At 43.2% G+C, this 14,671-nt stretch overlaps 1 protein-coding gene across 8 annotated transcripts in view; it reads right to left on the bottom strand.

Moving 5' to 3' along the window:
* shank3a (SH3 and multiple ankyrin repeat domains 3a) overlaps positions 1-14,282 on the bottom strand; it is a 189,710-nt gene extending 175,428 nt beyond the window's left edge. For 7 of the 8 annotated variants that reach the window (XR_002837898.2, XR_002837899.2, XM_023808941.2 and 4 more), the window contains exons 1-2: positions 14,126-14,282; positions 8,494-8,544 (exon numbers count right to left, since the gene is read on the bottom strand). The gene's annotated coding sequence lies outside the window, so the exon portion shown is untranslated. Of the gene's footprint in view, positions 1-8,493; positions 8,545-14,042; positions 14,097-14,125 lie in introns of those variants that run through there. The other variant, XM_023808942.2, reaches the window with a different exon arrangement.
* Positions 14,283-14,671: the final 389 nt, after the last annotated feature.

The raw sequence follows: 14,671 nt of genomic DNA, 5'->3' as shown, positions 1-14,671 counted from the left end.
ACTTCTGGGTAACCCAAGTACTCATCAGCAACACATTCAATTCCTTCCTCTTCTCTCCCTTTTGAACCTTTCTTAGGCCATATTGCCTGAAGCTAACAGAATATCAACTAGATCTAGATATTTAGACTGCAAAAGCTTAGTGATAAGGGATCCACATGTGGATGTGATCCGATGTGCTGTCAGCCATCGCTGTCCCCTACCTCCTTCAGCTAAGTCACCATCGCTCACATTCAGCTGGCTAAGCCACATGATTACATTCACACGTGTTCCGTCCATACAAAGCACTGCACTAGTATGACTTGATCACATTTGAAAACGTCTAGGGACAATTACTAGTTTTTTATGCCATTCGGGGCTCCAATTTATTGAGGTATGAAAGGGGTTGACACTTGCAATTAATTTTTGTTTGTGATGACGGAAACAGTGAATTATCCCCTTAAGAATATTTGGAAAGCAAACACAAATAGGGAAATGAGTAAAGTATGGATCTAACACCCACAACATCACAGGGCAGTGAAGATGACAACTATGTCCTCAGGATGTTAGGAATCATCACCTCTGACTTTTAATAAATACTCAAATGACCCCTTTACTCACCTCTGCACATCGGCGGAGGTAGTATCTCTGAATTGCAGGATGGCCCAAAGCACCGAGGTGGATCCTGCACTAGATGCCAGACTATGAATATGACGTTTTGAAGAAGGAATGAACTGCAGCTCTCTCTGTGGGGATCCACACGCCAATTAATTTCTCCTTTTCTTCTCTCACAATGTTTAGACTTTCAGGGGAAAACAGTTTGTTCTGGCAGTTGTGCCGTGTGGCAATAAGCATAGTCACATCGCTTACGCAAATAAGCCAGTGTATTAGTGGGTAGCACTGAATAGCTCAGGCACCCAAGCATATCAATAAGAATACGCCTAAACAACAAATACAGTTATTCAGTTAAAATCAGATCTAATGGTCCAGGGTCCCCCACAACCTTGACCATAACAAACAAGTGGAAGATGGATGGATGGATGGATGGATGGATATTACGTTTATTTTGAATCATAGACTATTTTTAATTTAGTTGTAATTACTGCACACAGCATGTTTTCTGTATGTACAGTACTTACTATATTGAGATGCACTGTAATGGCAACCAAATATCCATGCAACGCTGCAGTAAGGAGCAACACCAACAAATCGGGGGAGGCAGGAATTCGATCTTTGTCCTCTGTCCACTCTATATAAAAGCGCCCAATTAATATACATAAACCACAGGCGCTATGCGACAGCCTGGTGCCATGTAAACTACTCTTTACACGTGTAGCTTATTTGCTGAGAGACTGCGTATCTGAATGCAAATTTGAGTGTGAAGTGGACTCCGGAACACAGGAACAGCGGCTTTTCACAGGAACACAGATTCTGCTGTCAGAACACACTCTGCCTTAAAAACCACGCCACCAAAGTTTATGAAATCTCATAGACAGGGTCAATCCCTTAGTGTCACACATCGCCCATACTTGGTCTGACCACCTCACTCCTAATACGATGACACCGCTGCTCTGCAGAAACAAGAGTCACTGCTGGGAACCGCAGTGAAGGAAAGCTGCAGTGTTTGCAATCTCACCCTTTTTCAGCAGCAACCTCGGGAGTGCGAGACTCAGACTGAATTAACAAACTTCGAATGATGTGCACTGTCCCTAAACCTGGGCCACCATCTCTATCTGCCACAAATTCGACCGATTTTTCAGACAGGTGACATTATAAGTAGCCAATCAGCCAGCGACTTTTTGGCATTGAGTGAAGAGCCATTAATGTAGTCCAATGACACACAAAGCATGCTTTTGCACTGTCACAACACCTTGGCCTTAACTAATGGCATGCAATTATTTGAGGAGGCTATACGGCACACAGCAGACTGATAATGAGAAGTTCCTAATCAGAAAAGGCTTAGATAGAGCACATTTTTATTCACTGGCACCACTGATGAACCCCCCTGTTGAAATTATATCCTGTACAGAAGTACAGTTATTTTGCATGAAGGACAATGCGTAGAAATAATATATTCCCATTAGAATAAAAAAAGATTAATCTCAGGAAAAGTAGTCATATTGTAACAAATCGTGCTGCCATTGCATTTTAAAAGTCAGGCATAAAAAGGCATAGGAATGAGAAGTGAAATGGAATTTAAAGGTTATTAATTTCTTAATCATTTATTAAGACTGTACTGATCAGTCATATCCATGAGAGTGAACAGTGGTCTTTGTATTACTTCTGTAAGACTTTGCTTCCTCGTTATACGAGTCGTCAGAAAGCAGCCATTTAAAGCCAGGACACTCACTTTAAATGAATATTTCCCCCATAGAAATATCCTTACAGCTCACGGCACTTTGCAGTCGTGCAAAGGGGTGGAGAGAATCAGGTGGCTGCACTTTATCCTGCCAATTCATTCTATATGTCTCGTTCGTCACTGGTCATCTACACTTACAGATTCAGTTATTCACAACCAGTCCGAGTAAGCTTACCTTGACTGGGATTCCCTAAAGATTAGTCCCCACTACTGGACATCTAATGTCTGTCCTGATTCTAGTTACAATTTTGTTGTATGTATTTCCTGTAAAACAACAGCACAGCGACACCCCACAAAGAACTCCAACAACATTCAGCCAACAGATATAGACATGCAACGCCAGGAAAACACATTCTACGCAATTTGCAAAATATTAATCAAATGTGATTTCTTTACATTTGATCAAACTGTTTGATAAGTTTGGGCAGCCTGCAAGATCAGATTAGAGTCCAGAAATAGACAATGTTAAAAAAGTATCGATTATCTGTTCCCCTGTAGCATTCGTTGTGAGAAGGAAATCAAGAGGAACTGACAGATTATCTTTAATTGTCAAACGATTGGTCTATGAGTCTGTTTGGAAGTGATGCAGTGATGGACGAGACCACAGTGCAATGCCTAGAGACCCAAATGAGGCACGACAAGCTGAGGCAAATATACTGACGGAACAGCAATGGCATGACGGACAGTCACCCTAAAGACCAGCTGAGACGTCATATAACCAGCCAGACGTGAGGTAAAACTACAGGTGGGCGTAAAAAACCAAAAAAGTTCCCTGTGTTTGCGAGAACGGGCCTCATTCTGGCTCCATTTCATCAGTGTGTCCAGTTTGGCTTCTGTGAATATCTAGGACAGCGTTTCCCAACCCAGTCCTCGGGGGGAACCCCAGACAATCCACGTTTTTGTTTCCTCTCAGCTCCAAGCAAGGTATTCTGTGTTCCTGATTGGCTGGGAGCTGGGATGAAGCAAAAACGTGGACTGTCCGGGGTTCCCCGAGGACTGGGTTGGGAAACACTGATCTAGGATATTCCATTTCCACACGCTATACTCTGCAGCTGCCTCTTTCAATAATAAGGTTTTCAGCCATACATTAGAGCATAGCTTCCAGACCACTCCCTATCCCGTATTCCTCCCACATGATTTTAATAAGATCGTTAGATAAATAAATGAAGCTGGAATTACTGTACGTAACTGACTGAACTTTACGTCCTACAACTCTCCTAGCAAAGGGTCAGAAGTGTGACTCCTGACCACCAGAGCCCTTTGGAGGGAGGTAATATGTTCTGCTGCTGCATTGCTGTCCAGAAGCTCACTCCAGCATCTCTGCTGCCTGGCTAAATGACACCCCTTGAGGTTCGTGTTCCTCTATTGTTAAAATGAGATTGCTGCAATTTTCTGAGCAGTAATCTTAGAGAGTCTCTGTACTCCTTATTTCAAAAACAGAAACGCACACTGCCTCTCGCCATAGCGAATTACTTGACAACATCAGATCAGAACAGATTAAATTACTTCATCAAAATTCATTAATCGTGCTGGTAAGAATCCAAAAGAGTCGAGCGTTGGCTCAGAATTAACCATGATGCCACCTTTCTTACGGGGAAGCCAGAATATGTATCACCGAAGGAGCTCCACCACCCATGATTCAAGAGTCCTCACATCTCCTCAATTTTCTTAAAGTATTAAGATCAGAACAAACAAACTGGAATGTTTAACTGGTTTAGTCATCCTCCTGAGCTGAAGCAATAAAACAGCAAATAATTCACATAAAGCAACAAGCAAAAACAACATAAACTCTGCAGGCCTCGACAGTCTCACTGGCTTGCCACAAGCGTCTTGTGCGGGGCTGGGGGGGGTCGCTTATTTGAAATACCCCTCTAGGCTCACAGGAATGCATTGCTTGTGCGCTGTGCTGTCTGGAAACTAGCCCTCTCCTGGTTACCCCTGACCTCTCCCAGTCTCAGTCCACTGTGGGACCAAACATTTCAGAAGATGTTCACTGTGCAAATTCAGCTTGTGAAAAAGCTCCATTTCAGTGCCCAGCTCTTCAGGAATCTATTTTGCAAGGCATGTGTGAAATTTCTCCACCCAAAATGCTTAGCAAGGCTATTTGGAGGGTGCTTGATAATGTGGCAAGCAGGTAACAGGTTTAATTTTAATGCTGCTTTTAAAAAGTTTTGTTTATATTAGTAAGCATATAAGTATAACCAGCAATATTACTACTATGCTTTTAAGCAGACACATGACCTGGTGTGATTTGGTACCATTCTGTTATGAGCCAGTTCTTACATATTCTCTCCCATGAATAAGTAAAGGAGGTGTTTAAAAAAGAGAGTTTGGACTAAATTCCAAGCGAAGCCATATACACGCAGCAGAAAGTTGTTCCCAACTGGGTGAGTTCCCAACAATTATTCTGAAGGTCCTGAGTTTTGCAGGTTTAAAATAGATTTTAAAATAGTGCTTCGTTGCCACCCAAATACACCAAATGAGGGGACTAAAAATCCAATTCGTTATTTCAAAAAAGGCAATTTAGCATAAAATTATTTTTTGAACTGCGTACTGCAAGGGTAGCAGCCTGTCAGTCATTCTTAACCGTGATCTTTAACTGTGATGCCATTTTCATGGGTTGCATTTCCTAATGGCTACAACAGGAACTGTACACCAATCCAAATTAGTTTTCACTTTAATTCGGATTTATCATCCTTTCAATAATTTTTCAGGAATCACCAGTGTTTAGGCCTAAAGGTAGTTCATTCATAATTGCCATAATTTGGGCCATGAATTACTACTTAAAGACATGTATTGTTTGATTTTCCAACTGGTTATCAACACTGACTTTCAGAAATTTATGTTCCACTTAATTAAAGAGCTTTGATGGAACTGAACCAGCATGCCTGAGAACCAGTGGTCTATAAACAGGAATTCAGTCCAGTGGTTTATAAACAGGAATTCAGTCCAGTGGTTTATAAACAGGAATTCAGTCCAGTGGTCTATAAACAGGAATTCAGTCCAGTGGTCTCTCCATAAACGTTCTGCTACCATTGTACTTTTCTGGGATTGGTGGAATTTTTTTGGATGGATTGTGGCTCAGTGGATTAGGTATCTATACTTGTCCCTAGAAGGTCATTGGATCAAATCCTATGGCCGATAAAGCGATCATATCTCTGTTGGGCCTTAACTTAACCCTGAAAACTGCTCCAGGGATGCCTGATAAATGTCTGACTCTGAGCTTTGTCCTGAAGCCTCACTATCACCCATGTTTGTGTACTCTAATGCACCTGTACTTGTATAAATGGTGATCAGAAAGTATCTTTTCTTAATTCCCTCCTTCACTCTTTGGATTCACGTATTGTAGTGATGTTCTGACACCACTACATACCTTCCTTATACATTTGGTTTGCTTTCTACTTTTGCCTTTCCTCTTTATCATGTGACCCAACCCTTCGAGGTTAAAGTAACGAGCAGACTGCACGTGCCACAAAGAAAACAGTCAGGATATTTTAATGACCATCCACCACTGCTTTGAAGAACATCTGATGGGCAGCACGCAAACTTCAAGTGAAGCTTGTTAATAAAGCTCCATCTAATTAAAGCTTCTAAACGTGGCTGACTGTGTTTCAACCTACCTAGCACTGGGTCTTAGGGAGGGGGTATACTGAGGGGGGGGGGAATTAACAGTCACAAAATTTGTATGGCATAGACGATGGGATCTGAAACACGCAATCGATGAAATTACACAATACGCCCAAAGAGAGAGAAAAGAAAAAACTTCTGTGACTGTCTTTCATCGCACTGGCTCTTTGAATCATTCATGCCACCAGTTGCAACCAAAACAATTTTCGAGACACAGCACAGACAACTGCCCTGGAGTGACCTTGCAAAGACAAACTCCGTCCACAGGGAAATGGCAAATGGGCACAGATAATGGATTTCACATCTTCACTCCAGGAATTAAAAATCTACTCCTATAAAAATCACACCCGGATCTAGAGCTTGCTTTACCATTTTCTGAATTCTTCGTCTGTTTGATGCCTCCCAGCCAAGTCACGTTACAGTCCTTTGCTTTTAATTTTAGAGCACAGTGACAGCTTAACTAAATCGGTGAAGTTATTTCTGTGAGTTCTGAAAACGGAAAGTATTAAAAGTACCTCTGGTTTTGTGGCAGGTGACTCAGTGAGTAGCACCCTAGCCTCACAACCAGAGGGTGGCAGGTTTGAATCCCGCCTCTGCTCTGCATGTATGGGGTTCACATCCTCTCACGATACGACGTCCAGCTCGGCTAAAAGGCATCCCTATAGTGCCTGTACTATTTGTGTATGTACCCTGTGGTAGACTGGCATCGCATTCAGAGTGTGCCTTGGCCCATGCCCTATAGTGCCTGGGATAGGTACCACCCCCCCACCCCACCCTGGTGTGTGTGTGTGGGTCATGGAAGTTTAATATTATAAAAGTCTCTGCCTGCAATCAAAAAAACTAAAACAAGTCCTGTGTGTTGTTGGGTTACTTATGGTTAAGTTTAGGGCTGGGTGGGGCTTAAGGTTGTCATTGTCGGGATTAGAGTTGGTCCCTACATGGATGGATGGTCCCTACAAAGGGATGAATACAAACGTGTGTGTGAAAGAGAGAGAGAGAGAGAGAGAGAGAGAGAGAAAATATAAGCATTCTCAGACTGGGAGTCACTGTACTATTGATGCACTGAAGCTGCAGCCACTAACTGAGATAACTGTGTACAGTTCATTTTGAACAAAGAGAGAAGACTTACACGCTAAAAAAAATTGACAATATAAAAAAATTAGATGATTATTAAACAGTTCATGATTCTAGGTCTAAAGAATCCTGTAAGAAAGTATCTAACCAACAAATTATTAATGAGCCCATATGAGCATGCAGAGTCAGGAAGCCTTGCGGGCAACTTTGTTCACTGGAAAATGAAAACATTTCCCAGAAGTGTCATGCGGCCATGAGGATCACAGGCCACGCTGAGCTCCGGCAAATTTACGGCCACCGCGGCGCGACGATGCTCCTTTTCTTCACCCGTGTGATCTCCGTGACAACGCTGACCTACATAAGGCAGAACTCAAGCACTGGATGAAACCCATTAACTGCGGCCCTCACCTTGGTTAACAGCCTACACTGCATCGGGCTTGATGTGACGCCCCAAGGGGTGTCACTTCAAGCAGGTGTCCGTGTCCCACGCTCGCAGAGACCATATAGCATACCGTCACTTGAGAGCTTTAAGCATCGACACCCGAGAACATTCACTCTCCACCACATTGTGTGTGAAACATCTCACCCAAACACACTGGGAAAACTGGGATACCACCAGCCAGTTGTTCCCTCTCCTTTGTGGGCTTCTTGCCAAACTCCTTGGAGCACAGGGCTTGCGTAACTTGAGGCTCTCTCTCTCCTTCTCTCTCTCGCTCCCTCGCTCTCCACTGATTCCTACATCACAGCTCCGTTGTGTAACACACCCATGAAGTATGCATGCTAATAAGAATGATCAATGACACTAAAATATAAGCAGTGACTCATCACAAGTGGTTAGCATTAGAATTTCAGAAGCAGCATTTCAGGACTGCTCAGAGATTAAACTAAATTTAAATACAGCTGCAGCAGAAAATGGTGGACAAATGGTGAATTGTTTTTTTTTTTATTGAGGAGGCATTGATTGGATCTGCAACCTCAGTAACTGCTACCTTTCTTGGGAATTACATTTTTAACCTGTTTTTACTAAAGTACACAGGAGAATCCTGCATGTGGAAACAATCACTAAATGCATTTGACTAGCTTAGTATCTCCATTCCAACCTGAGCATATCAGTCACCCCAAATTTTCCAAAACTACCAGAACATTTTGTATAGTTACTTCAAGCTGTGATACAAGTACTGGGGAAAATAACAATGAATTGTGCGATTTGGAGGGTATCTGTCAGTTCATTCATTCATTCATTTATCTTTACAAGCCCAGTTCATGTTTTTCACATTCATTTTTATAATCTTTTCATTGTAGAAACAATGCAATACCTACAAATTCAGTTCGTTCAAGTTCTGTCTTTCGCTCTAAGTCATCTTGGGTCATTCTTTATATATACACAATGAACATAATACACCCATGACTTTACATTACGTGCTAAGTGGCAGGACAGCCAACACAGATGATCTTACCTTATAATGACGAGAAGATGGATTCACAAAAATGCTGGTTTATCCTTGGTCCTGAAACACAGAGGACACATTCTGAAAGTCCATCAGCTGATCAGTCTGGAAATTAATGCCGTCCTTTTCTACACCCTTGCGACCGACATGGAGCTTCCATTGTTTCCTGAAACCAGGCCATTTCTTTGCCTTTCAGCACTGCACAAAAATGAGTAAAAAGGCAGCTGACCAAAAACCACATCCTCACAGGAAAAAAAAATTACTGACAATTAGAAGAATACGTTTATGGGAATAATGTCCTGTCTATGAAGTTGAACAAGTCATAGGTGTCTTCAGAAATTAACATAAATGTGAGGTAATTAAGACTTTTTGCTGAAGATGGAGGGGGTTCCAGTACAGGAGAAATCACTGTATTGCTTTTTTGGGGGGTACACTGGACATTGTGTGGCCAGTGAGTATCCTGTTCAGCATGACAGATGGAGACTGGGCATTCCAGATGCACCAGAACATCTGCTCCGCAAACTGCCTCAAAGTAAGAGCTGCAGATCTCGTCTTCTTCTGGATCCCAGCCCTCCCTTGGGGTATGTGCTGAGGTTGACGGATGTTTCGTGAAGGTCGGCGTGCCACAGATTGCAGAGTCCCCCCTCCCCCACCCTGTCTTTCAACTGCTCTGCTTGGCTCGCAGTGACCCCCTGAAATGGCAGCCTGAACCCAAAATATATGTGCCTCCACATAAACGGAGGCACCTCCCCAACCTAACCACACAGGCCAGGCCTAGCTTTTGTTAAATCCTGGGTATTTGGCTTCAGCTGAAATGAAGTCCCTCAGAAATCACTCTGGGAAGTCTATTCACACCCATTAAGATGGGGTCCTGCAAGATTAGTCAGCTGTACAATGTTGTACATTCATTCATGCCCAGTTTGAGCACTCTGAATCAGCTCCCACTCCACTGGTCTAAAAAGCCATTACCCAGGTGACTCATTCCATATCCAACATATAACTATTTTGTTGTTTATTTTTTGGACTGTTACCAATATACAATGACTTGAATGAGAATGAAAATGAAAATGTTGCAGATCTTTTAGCAGTAATTTGAGGTCATAAAACTAGTTTACAAGTGTCTTATTGACACTTGTTATATTTGTTGAACAAAAGTACCACCATCTAGAAGACATTTCCTCTTGTCAATAGAAAACAAGAAGCTCTGTAAACATCATTTGAGCCTTTGAGAAATCAGTACTACTACAAGCTGCATTCTTGCACCAGAAAGCAGTTACTACAGCAACAGTACCAGCAAAGTCTGCCCGATGATCGCAGCACTCAATGGGAACTTGGCTTCAAGGTTCAGACAGTGGAAACTGTCAAAGATCCTACTTACAATGAACCTCAAACATATCACTGGAGATTCCTGTGCAAGAATAGAGTAACAAAGGGTCTCAGAATGCAAATGCAGACATAGCACCTTAGTTAACATATGGACCCCTGTCACGGTCATTGAAAAGTACAGGAGGTACCAGCAGAAACTGCGTTCAGCACCCTGAATTCCGCCTGAAACTGCCAAGCAGATCCTCGCTATATGGATTTGTGCTCTGCATAGCTTCAGCGCGCTTCTTCCTCACCGATATGTGCTTGTACCCATGACAAAACCTCCACCATCACAGCAGGAGCACTTCTGCCTCAGCTCGAAGTTACCAGCTGATCTGCTGCCCTCTGAAATGAGTCTTGGCAATTCTCCATTCACTCGCTCCTGTACACCGCTCACCTGTGTCAAAATAAATCTAACTGGCATCAGGATGGGAACAGGATGGTGGTGCACCTTTCAGATTAAAATAAAAATAAAAATAAAAATCATGAATGGTTGTTACTGTCAATTAGTAAAATTTTAATTGATAAAGTGTTTCTAAATGCTGCTGCTCATGCTCCATAATCTACTTGTAAGGTGAAAGATTCCAACAGATTCCCAAAGGTTTCCATATGGAAGAGTAACCTTACCACACAGAGACCGTTATAAGCTAATGTCTTTGTACCAGCAAGGTAATTAAAAACGCAGCATTTTGATTTGAGAGACAGCCACTTGCCACAAGGCAATAAAGTGTGCAACCTTCTTAAAGTTGAATATCCCGATCTGGGGCGCTTTCAGCTATATGACGGGAGCATTACCTTTTTCAAAGAAAGGGTGACTGCTGGCAGACGGCCCAAACCCAAAACCAAAAATAGCTGTAGCGTGTTTCAGTGATGAAAATCTGTCTTCCTGTCAAAGCGAATGGTAATGCACTGCTACAAAGAATGGTTATTGTGTTTACTACTGCGCATATGGTGACATGGTGCTAAAATTGGGAATGTGCTGAAAGGACAGGCGTTTTGACCTTAATTAGTCACCCAAAGTCAGACAGTGAAACCAGCCAAAACAGTCCCATCTCTACTGCAGACCCACCAACTGAGGTTTCGAACTCTAAATGAATCTCTTACCTCCTAATTAATGTAGCGATGATGCTAATTTCATTACCCGCTATCAAGGTGTCCCTGAAATAAACAGATCCTGTTTCATAAGCCTGCAAGCAGCAAAGTGACCAAGGACATGGACTCAACCCCAGAAGGGTTGGGTACAAGCCCCAAGAGAAAGCCAGTTGAAACGCCCTTCAGCAAGCTGATTAAATTCAGTAAAAATGCCCACACTATAAATAAAGCAATGTTGAAATAATGCAACAGTTAAATGTAGATGAAGTTTTCTTGACCAGGTTTGACACGGATACTCAACACAGCAGGTTCGTGGAGGCATGCCTGCACGTTTCTTTAGCGATGCCAACATCATGGATATTCATTCGTTTTCAAACATTTTCAAAATCATAGTTTGAAAGATTACATGAGCAGCTATCAACCTGATTGTCACACCGTGGGGCAATTCATGTAATTAAAAAATTAGGCCTACATTTCAATCAAAAGTTACAAGCTACAATTGACCCATTAAATAATTACAATAGTCTTCCCCCCATTTTCTGCATTAAATTAATTATACCCTAAGGAGCAGACCTGTTCTGAAGAAAAGCTCTGTTAACTTAGTAATGTCCCTCCAATAAAACATTAACTATTGTATTTTAAAGTTTTACTAAATAGAGTCCATTCACTCATTTGCTAACTGGGGGCCTGATCATTAAACAGAGGTTAATTGTGCTTACGTTTTTAATTATTTCCCTAATTTATTTTAAATGATTGAGCAAAGTGATGGTGCACCGGTCAGCTTCATTACTATAACCTGACAGATAATCGGTCACCTTGGAGGAGATGTCGTCCTTAAGTCTACAGTGCATAGAAAATGCACAACACTGGCTTCTAAGCCAAGCTGAACCTGCCACAACAAAAATGTCACCCCCACCATAAGTTCTGCTTGTTCCCATCCCTGCCATTTATCTCTTCTCGGCAAGCCAGCAGATCTTGAACATCACTGAGGATTTGGGTTTACCCTTTTGCTGAGTCACTCCTGTTGCACATATAACAAACAGGGAAAATAGGACTTCATCAAACACCAAGTCTTTACATTTGCCCCGTGTAGAAAGTCATCCGAAGCAGTCATCGCCAAAGAGAATGTGTCACATTACATAACCCAGGCAGAAAAGACAGATGCAGGGATGCCTATAAATGCTTGAATCTTCCTGTATGTATTTGGCATGCAAGCAATGACAGCCAGTTAGCTGCCGTTCCTGCCTGTTAAGCTCCGGAATCCATGCTGTAGAGTTACCCTCCATTCAGCAATGGATTGAAGGGAAACGACGGGAGAACGATCTTGAATAATGACCAGACCAACCCAAGAACAACTTTCCCAGTCACTGATTAGTTGTAGAATCTAAAGACTTTTAAGCAACACAATTGTAAGACTACATGGCGATAACATAAAAAATGTAATTTGACAATTCTTTGAAATTTCACTACAGTGTGATTAATGTTTCACCCTCTACCCAGTAACAACATGGCTATATATTTCCCCTTGAATAATTCTTGCATGCACTTAGTTTTCCCCATTTGTTCATGAGAAATGACTGCATCATCATTTTGAATTCATGCATTATGAATTTATACATGTACATATAAAACACATGTGTAGGTAACTGGTCCATAGAGTAACTTAAAATAAATACTCCTCAATGGAATCTTCTTGTCCGTAATTTACATCCCTACCTCATAATTTGTATCTTACAAACAGAGGTCGGGGTCATTTTATACTAATAAATAAATCAACCACAAAGGGTCCACATATCCCAGCTCCAAAATGCAAGTCCAGTGATGGACAGAGGGGGCAGCAGCGGTAACATATCCCAACTCGCTTGAAAAATGCCCTGGGAAATTGACTGCACTATGAACGTCACACCTTGAGTCCCATGGCTGGAAAAGCACCATGATCAGGTGTGAGAGCCAAGTATCCTTACCACAGTAAACATAAGTGGGGCAGGGTTTGAGCTGAGCTACCACCAATTACAACATGTTGTAGTTGTTATAACTATGTATGTGAGAAATAAAGAATCTTGAATCTTGAATCTTGAGTCTGAGTCTGGAGCTGAAAACACTCCTGACATAAGTTGCCATTATCTGCTTAATGACATTTAGCAGGTCACAAGGAGTTCTTCAAAGCCTTAGAAACTACACAGAGGTCACTTTGAGAATATATAGAGATACATTATTCCAGGAGAAGATATATGCGCGAGTTTTTATTTTTAGCTTATTTGCATCCTAATTGGATGGAAGACTGCGGATAAAAGATAAGGCCGCATCTTTGCGCGCTAAACTCGTTAGTAAGCAATGTCAAAGCAGTTCCTGCCGAATGTCAGAGTGGTTTTATGCAGACGCATGCTGCCTTGGGCAACTTTTCCCAGTTTCAGATTTTATATTGTCATTGATAGCTGAAGACCTTTAATTAATTAAAGTCAGATATATGCATGCAAATTTAAAAAGGAAAATCCCACTGAGCTCTATGACTCTGTGTGTGTGTCTGTGGGGGTGGGGAGTGTCATAGGATGTTTAAACGATTTTTTGCCGCGGTGTCGTGACGGTGGGGCTGAAGCCCCCAAAGGCGCGGTCTGACCCCGAGCACAGAGAGTTACCGCTGGCCGCCAACCATTAACGCCACCTGACTTATGTAATCCCAGCCCTGCCCCCGCACAGCTGCCTCTTCTCACGGAGGACTCCTTTTCGGGGCGTCATTACAGATTATTCCCCTTGCACCCGCGAGGTACCGGGTAGGGGCGCCTGCGAAAGCCGTCCCGGGGAATCGAGCCGGAGTTCAGACTACTTTAATCACTTTGCGTGGGTTTTATCGCCACTTCGCTGCCCCCCCTTTCTCCAACACCCCCTACCACAAAGACGCGACAGAAATATTTCGACGAGCCGAAGCGGGGCAGGTGTTCCCCTCCCTGCGGCGCGGTCCCGCAGCCCCCGGGGTCCGCCCCGGAGCGTACCTACAGCTAGCCGCCACGCCGGCCAGTCAGAGTGCGCGCACACGCCGCGCACCGCCCAACTACGCTGCGAAACAGACAAGTGGCCGGTTTTAATCCTAATGACAAACTCACTTTTTAGTGATACGGATGAGGCGACGCGGCGTGGCACTCGGCGGCTGAAGCCCGGACGGAGTGACGGCGTTTGGCCCACTTACCTCACGGAGACACTTCATGCTCCGGGTGAGAGCGGGATAAGCTGCGAGCTGCCGTAACCATGGAAATCCCTGTGCATTTCTGCGGAGTACGGAAAAAGAGTGATACATTTAAGTGAGTAACCCAGCGGCTCGCGGCAGGCTGGGCGCGAGCGCGTTAGTTTGAGCGGTTGCCATGGAAACTGTGATGCAGCGCCACGAGGGGAGCAATAGGATTTGGAGGAGGACTTTAAAAAAAGGAAAAAAACTGAGGGAACCTAGCACCTCCCCGGCTGCCAGGAAAACACCCACACACTCAGAATCTCTGTCGGGCGCTTAAGGACTCGGTGCAGCCTATATGCTGGGGGAAGCAATCACCGTTCCGCGGTAGTCAGGGGGGTACGGAGTCTGCTAATCAAAGTGTGATGACACAGGTTTCTGAGCTTCGTTTAAGTTAAAAACAAACACGCGTTGCGTTTCCTTGCAGCCTTTAGTTGGTTATTTCGTTCAAGGCAACTTTTTGCTTTCCTGCCTTGAGGGTGATGTGACGTAACAGACACCCATTTGATC

This window comes from Paramormyrops kingsleyae, chromosome 1 (assembly GCF_048594095.1).
Source record: "Paramormyrops kingsleyae isolate MSU_618 chromosome 1, PKINGS_0.4, whole genome shotgun sequence".
NCBI classification, from domain to species: domain Eukaryota; kingdom Metazoa; phylum Chordata; class Actinopteri; order Osteoglossiformes; family Mormyridae; genus Paramormyrops; species Paramormyrops kingsleyae.
The sequence above is the reverse complement of the archived record's forward strand: the minus strand, read 5'-3'. Positions and strand labels throughout refer to the sequence as shown.